Below are 7,582 nucleotides of genomic sequence, written 5' to 3'. Positions count from 1 at the left end.
GACGCTAACACATTTAAGGCTTTTAACTGAGGATAATTGCGAAGTCTTAAGTTACTTTTGTCATTTTTGATTATTTTACTTTGATATTGCAGCAAAAGTCATGATGCAAGGGAAATTGAAGGAAATGGAATAAAAAGATCTAAAAACTGATGCAAAAAAATTGGAAGTCGACATTCTTGATAAGTCATCAGCCCTGTGATAAGTTATCAAAAATCACGTCGGGGGCTGATGACATTCCTGATAAGTCGTCAGCCCTGTGATAAGTTATCAAAAATTACGTCAGGCGTTTCAGTGTTAGAAGGATTAAAGTAAAACTATGACAACAGTTCTGATATGTCATCACAACTGTGATAAGGCGTCAGAGTTGCCATCAAGTGTAGGCGGAGAATCAAATTTTGAATAGAGAAGTGACGACATTTTTGATATGTCATCATGTATCTGATAAGTTGTTAATCTTTATCGTCAGTTAAAGAAGAAGATGCCAAGAATGATGGAGGGCCTGACGGTATTCCTAATAAGTCGTCAGGACCCTGACATGCCGTCACAAATGTCGTCACCTATTCCAAAGGATTTTCAGAACATTGTGATTTTATTTCCTTATTTAGGATTAACTATAACAAGCATCGTTAAGGGTTTTCCTGAGGGGTTGGCACTTGAGTTCTAAGAGATGTAATTTGATATTTTCTCTCTCGAGTTTCTTGGCTTGAAAACACAAATTCTTTGAAGAGATTATTATCATTATTTTGGGATTTTCATTGTGATTTAATCTGAGAATCTTTAGTATCTATTCATCTTGTGGTAAGTTTATCTTTCAAATCATGAATTCAACTAGTTGCTTTGATTATTACATCATGAGCGGCTAAATTCCTTTAACCTGAATTATGGCATCTAGGTTTAGGTCTTGATAAGGTGCTAAGTGTTCAACATTCAAAAGGTGGTAGGATTTCTTAATAATTCTAAAGTTTTAATTAACGTCTGTTATTTGTAAATAGTAGACACACCTGCTTTGATTTGCTTGAGAAAGAAATCAAATATAGACGAAAGTGAATTATCAACAGGGACTCAAAAATACTTTGTTTACTAATCAATGTTGTAACAGGGTTGGTTAACCTGAGGTAAAATCTGGGCAGTATATAGAAATTCCCTAAGTCCGAGAGGATTAGAGAATTAAACACTTAAGTAGGTCGAGAGACATTTAAGTATAACATTGATAAAGATAGCTTGTTATCCTACCAACCGTGAGAATCTTGAACCACTTTTAGCATCTGTCATTTACCGAAAGCCCTAGTGAACATAATTCTGGTTATTTTATAAACTCTTGATTACAAACACTGAAACTAAAGTGACCAATAATTATTTACTAATCATCAAAAAACCCCATTTTATCTTTTCGTATCATTTGTTTGAATTTAACTTATATCTTTAGTTTTACACTAGTTTAATTGCCACTCACATTGTTCCCTTTGGATTCGACCTCGACTCCAAAGTTGGGTAAATATATTGATGAGACCGCCTTGCACTAAATTAAAGTTTAAGTTGAGCTTATCACCCAGTGGGTGATTCTGTGGTTACTATAATATTTTGTAGGGTTTGTGTGATTTCTATTTAGTGTAGGGAGACCTTGGTATACTTAATAGAATTAGATATAGTCAATTTTAACGTTATTCTAGGGATGGATTGGATCCATTTATCTTATGTCTATCTAGATTGTCGAACTTGAAGGGTTAGACTATAAATTCCAAAATGAGCTGGTGATTGAGTGGGAAGGTAGTTCCCTAGTACCCTAGGAAGGCTCATTTTGTATCTTAGAGCTCAGATGTTGATCTTGAAGGGGTGTCTATACCATTTTGTACATGTTAACGATTCTAGATTTGAAGATCCTTTTTTGTAATTTGTCCCTGTGGTCTATAAATTTCCCTAAGTGTTCGCTAATAATCTTCTTGGTGTTCCTCCTAATAGGGAAATTGATTTTTAGATTAATCTTTTTCTAGACACTCGTCCTATCTCCATCCTTCTCTATAGAATGACTCTGGCTGAGTTGAAAGAACTTAAGGAAAAGTTGAAAGTTCTTCTTGATAAGGTTTTTTTCCTAGTGTTTCTCCGTGGGGAGTTCCTATGATCTATATGCGTAAGAAGGATGGGTCACTTTAAATGTATATAGATAACCGCCAGTTGAATAAGGTGACATTGAAGAATAAGTATCCTCTTTCTAAGATTAAGACCTATTTGACCAGATTCAGGGTGCAAAGTACTTTTCCAAGAGTGACTTTCAGTCGGGTTATCATCAATTGAAAATTAGGGAAAAGGATATCCCTAAGACTACTTTCCATACTTGGTATGGTCATTTCGAGTTTTTTGGTGTTGTCATTTGGATTGACTAATACCTCAACGACATTTATGGATCTTATGAACCAGGTATTTTATCAATTCTTAGATTTGTTTTGATTGTGTTTATTGATGATATTCTTATATACTCTAAGAGTGGGCAGGATCTTGCCAATCATCTCTATATTGTGTTGTTTACCTTTAAGGATCAGCTATTGTATGCTAAATTCTCTAAGTATGAGTTCTGGTTAAATGTTGATACTTTTCTAAGTCATGTTATTTCTAGTAAAGGGATCATGGTGGATCCACAGAAAGTTGTAGTGGTTAAGAAGTGGCCTAAACCCATGACTCCAACCGATATTTGGAGCTTCTTAGGTTTAGTCAATTATTATAGGAGGTTTGTGGAAATTTTTTTTCTATTATGTCCCCATTGACTAAGTTGACTCCAAAAAAGGTGAAGTTTTTGTGGTACAATGCCTATGAGGGAAGTTTTGAGAAGTTGAAGGATAGGTTGACTTCGGCTGCAATTTTAACTCTACCCGAGTGTATTAAGGGTTTTGTTATTTATTGTGATGCATCCCGTGTAGTATTGGGCTATGTGCTGATGCAACATGATAATGTTGTGGCCTATGCTTCTAGGCAATTGAAAATTCATGAGAAGAATTACCCAATGCATGACTTAGAGTTATTGGTTGTGGTCTTAGCTTTGAATATTTGGCTCTATTATTTGTATAGGATTCATATTGACATCCATTCATATCATAAGAGCTTGAAATATGTGTTTACCTAGAAGGAGTTGAATCTCAGACAAAGAAGGTGGCTTGAGTTGCTTAAAGACTATGACATAAGTCTCTATTATCATCCAGGTAAAGCTAATGTGGTTGGTGATGCTCTTAGAAGGTTATCCATGGGAAGCTTATCTCATATGGATGAAGAGAAGCAAGAATCGGTAAAGGGTAATCACTGGTTTGCTAATCTTGGAGTTTGTCTTTTTGGATTTTGAGGATGGTACTGTGATTGTTCAAGAGGTGGCCAAATCATCTCTTGGTGCTAAGATAAAGGAAAAGCAGGTTTTCGATCCTATCTTGATGCAAATCAAGGGTGATGTTGGTTAGCATAAAGTGATGGTTTTTGAGATTGGTGATGATGGTATCTTCAGATACCAAGGTAGATTGTGTGTTCCCGATGTTGACGGGATACGAGAGAGGATCTTGGCTAAGGCTCATAAGTCAAGGTACAATTTTCATCTTAGTTCGAAAAAGATGTACCATGATTTGAAAGAGATCTATTGGTGAAATAATATGAAGAAGGATGTGGTCAAATTTGTGGATAAGTGTATCGTTTTTCAACAAGTGAAGGTGGAGCACTTGAGGCCTGGTAGTTGGGTTGATCATTTATCTCTTATAGAGTTTGTGTATAATAATAGCTATCACACTAGTATTAGGATAGCTCCTTTCGAGGCCTTTTACAGTAGTAAGTGTAGGTCTATAATTGGGTGATTTATGGTTGGCAAAAATAAGTTGTATGGTCCCAACTTGGTCCACCAAGCCATGGAGAAGGTGAAGGTGATTCGGAATAGGCTTAAGGCTGCCTAGAGTTGTTAAAAGTCCTATGCAGATATAAATTAAAGAGACTTGGAGTTTTAGGTGGATGATTTACCATTCTTGGAGGTATCTCCCATGAAGGGAGTGATGTGGTTTGGAAAAAGTAAAGCTCACTCCCCAGTCTATTAGTGCCTTTCGTATTTTGAGGTGAGTGAGCCATGTCGCTTATGATTTGGAGTTGCTATCTAGATTGGGTTCTATCAATCCGGTCTTCCATTCTTTGATGCTAAGGAAGTATGTGGGTGATCCTTCCTTGGTTGTTTTTTTGGAGAGTGTTGGTTTTTTGGATTTTTCCTGAATTAAGCTATACTCCATTTGCCTTATTTCTTGGGAGGTGACAAAAATCACCCACCTTAACTTATTCGTATTCCATACTCACAAGAAAGAGATTTTCCACACACCAAACTACCAACTATGTAACAAGGAATTTTTAAGTGCACAAACTCTCTCTCTCTAAAAAAAGAAATCTTAATGCAACAAGTGTCATACCATAGGCTTGCCCCTATACTCAATTTCCACTACAAAGAAAGTAAATGTCGGAGATATCAATTTACTTTCTAAGCTTGTAACGTAGGTTTGGGTTAGGGTAGGATACCATTTAGGAACAACATGGATACACCCTTCCTTGAACATCAACATCACCCTTTACAATTCTTCTTTTTTCAACTAAGGGCCACTCTTCTTTATTTTCTTTCTTTTCTTATGCTTACAATTTGCTTCCTTTGTTCACCACTTTTATTTTATTTGTTTTTCTTGCAACTTACGTGCAATTCATTCCTTTGTTAGATCCTTTCTTTTTCTAAACATTTGTTTTCATCACTTAGGCTCATTGGGCATTTTACTAACACTTCATGGCTCCAAACTTCCTTCCATCACTTTCACCACCCCCAACTTAAGTTTTAAGCCATAAGTTTCATTTTTAAGTGCAAGGAGGGTATGGTTCAAAAGAGGGATAAAAAGAATGGAACACGGCTTGTAATGATTTTACCAAAGAAAGGTCTAAAGGCTCGAAGTGGGTACTAGGGATTACAATCATGCACGGGAAGTCTTTTTATCTAGAGTGTGTTCCAAAATCACAAGTATAGCCTAAGGTTATTTCTCTACCCACATACATTCAAAATTAATTTTCAAAGACTAACAGGGTAAGTTCTAGATAACACAAGTGTACAAGAGATGAATACTAAGATCTCACCACACGTGGCATGCAAAATTCGCCAAGGGAGTTAAAATGTCCCTCCCCCGAGAGAAAAAAGTGGAGTATTTATCACTATTTACAAGTCAAAAATTTGCGGAGCCACAAAAAGAGAAAAAGAATTGTTGCAACATTGCTTACGTCCATTCCCTTGATTTTTCAAAAATTTTGGATGGAGGGGGTTTCTTGTTTAGCAATAGCACTACGCACAATGGGCTAAACTATGGCTACAACCGAAGCCTTAGTAAACAGTCTAATTACCCATATGATTACTCAGATTTCACCAATGGTGTACAAAGGACCCCAACCTTTACAAAATAAAATGGCACAGGTACTCAGACTTCCCTTGAATCTTTTACATTTATACTACGAGTACTCAAAATTCCCCTTCACCTATGTCTCAAAACTCAAACGCAATCCTAGTCACTCATAACTAAAATCCACAATAAAATCTAAAGTACTAAGAGAAAAACTAAAAACTAAGAGAAAAGCATGATAATCCATAAAAGTGTGGGCCCTACTTAGGAACCCAAAAAATTATAGCACAGCATCCCAAAACACAAATTAAAATAATATCCAAAACATCATCCCAAAAACAATCATCAACAAAGTACATATCCGAGGGCACCCCCAACTAAAAAACTGCAGTGTCCACACTACATATGCAAATAAGTAAGGGTAAAAGGGATCTCCCTGAATATGTATCAGGAGCTATCATCTCCTGCAAACTCAACATCACCACCACTAGCATCATTAGCTTACCACTCTACAGGGTCCTCATCTTTGCTCGTCAATCTTGGTGAACGTACTGTTTGGTCAGGTTTGAGCAACTTGAAGATGCCCTTACCCTTTCCACGGCTTCTTAAAGAATTTGTCTCTTTTCTTTTCTCTCTTCACCTTCTTCTCATGTGACTCCTTGAGGTCCCTATAGAAAGTAGCTAAGGATGAATTGTCTCTCTCCAGACTGGCAACGGTGGAACCTTTCTTTTTCTACTCTACTATGTACTTCTCATAATTTGTCTGTGCTACCTATGAAAGATGGGCAGTAAAGGGCTGTCCTGGTCCTTGAGGTAGTCTGGAAAATAGTTCCCTCACCCCCTACATCTGAATAGAGATGTCATTAAAAGCATTAGCTGATGAGGGTCTGTAAGAGTTTGTGTCCTCTTGAACTGATTTGCCTGAGTCCATCTTTCTCTTCTTCCTTTGACCTGGGGCACCCTCGCCTCTAAATTTAAGTGGGAAGATGAGGGAGCCAGGGCACACCTAAGGGTCTGTAACATATTCTACCACTCCTTCCCTTTTACACAGCTTAGTTATAAGAGAAAAAAAGAAAAAATAAGTACCTCCATGTGTTTGGAAGTACTGCCATTCTGAAATCACAAGCTCTCCTACATTCAAAGTCATTCCAGATAGAGTACATGCAACCATTCGAGCCCGGGAATCTATGACACTAGTCATATAATTACAAAGAGAAACCCTACTATAGATGATGTTTAGCCCCAGCCTTTCTTCAGCCTTGAAGTCATTCATTGAAATATCTCTTTTAGTGGTGGACCAGGGGACTAATTTTCCCAGACATAGGATATTATCCATCCATGACCCTGGCTCGCATCTGTTAGCATGAAATTTCTCCATGTCAGCATTTGGGAGCCCACACACTACATTAATCTTCTCAGCTCTAAAGTTTACCTATTTACTCCGAATTGTCATCACTGGGTTTGTGAGTGAAACTATGTTGAGGTTTACATAGAACTCATGCACCCACTGTTCATTAGCATAGCATATTTTTGGGGCAAAACACATCCACCAGTTAGCAGTGATCCTGGCATGAAATTTTAGGAACTTTTCCTCTACCTTGTCTAAGTTTATACCCCTTTCAAGGTGTAGCTTTATCCTGTGGAAATCTTCGTAGTAAGGGTGTTGGCATTGGGCATCTATGAATTGAGTGTCATCAAAATCTCCCATTATTGAGTCTAAAAACCTGTAATCAATGTGTCTTATTCCAACATTAGTGTTATCACAACAAAAATATGCTAGGACAAACATATAATTTCATGAGGTAGCGTTATAGAAGGTTTTGGGGGCAGCTAAGGTTTGGCAAAAATTTTGATGTCCGCCAGAACCTGCCCCCAGGTATAGTGATCATAGGGCTTTGACCAAGATCAAAGTGACACAACCGCGATCGTGGTACCTGAGACCGAGTTGACAGTTTCGGCATATTACTTTAAAATGCAATTTTAACCCCCAATCCTTTGTTTAGACTAGGCATAACAACATTCTAAACATTTTATTAAAGCCTAGAATGTGTGATAACAGCCCATAAAATTGAAATAATTAGAATTGGACTCTTTGGGGCCTTCAATCGAATACATGCTGCACACGATTGCTTTAATCGTTTAAAGCATAAGTTTGGGTACTCAAGTCTTCTCCATTATCGTGTACATCAACTACAATAGATAAC

This window comes from Capsicum annuum, chromosome 4 (assembly GCF_002878395.1).
Source record: "Capsicum annuum cultivar UCD-10X-F1 chromosome 4, UCD10Xv1.1, whole genome shotgun sequence".
NCBI classification, from domain to species: domain Eukaryota; kingdom Viridiplantae; phylum Streptophyta; class Magnoliopsida; order Solanales; family Solanaceae; genus Capsicum; species Capsicum annuum.
This window is presented reverse-complemented; position numbering follows the sequence as displayed.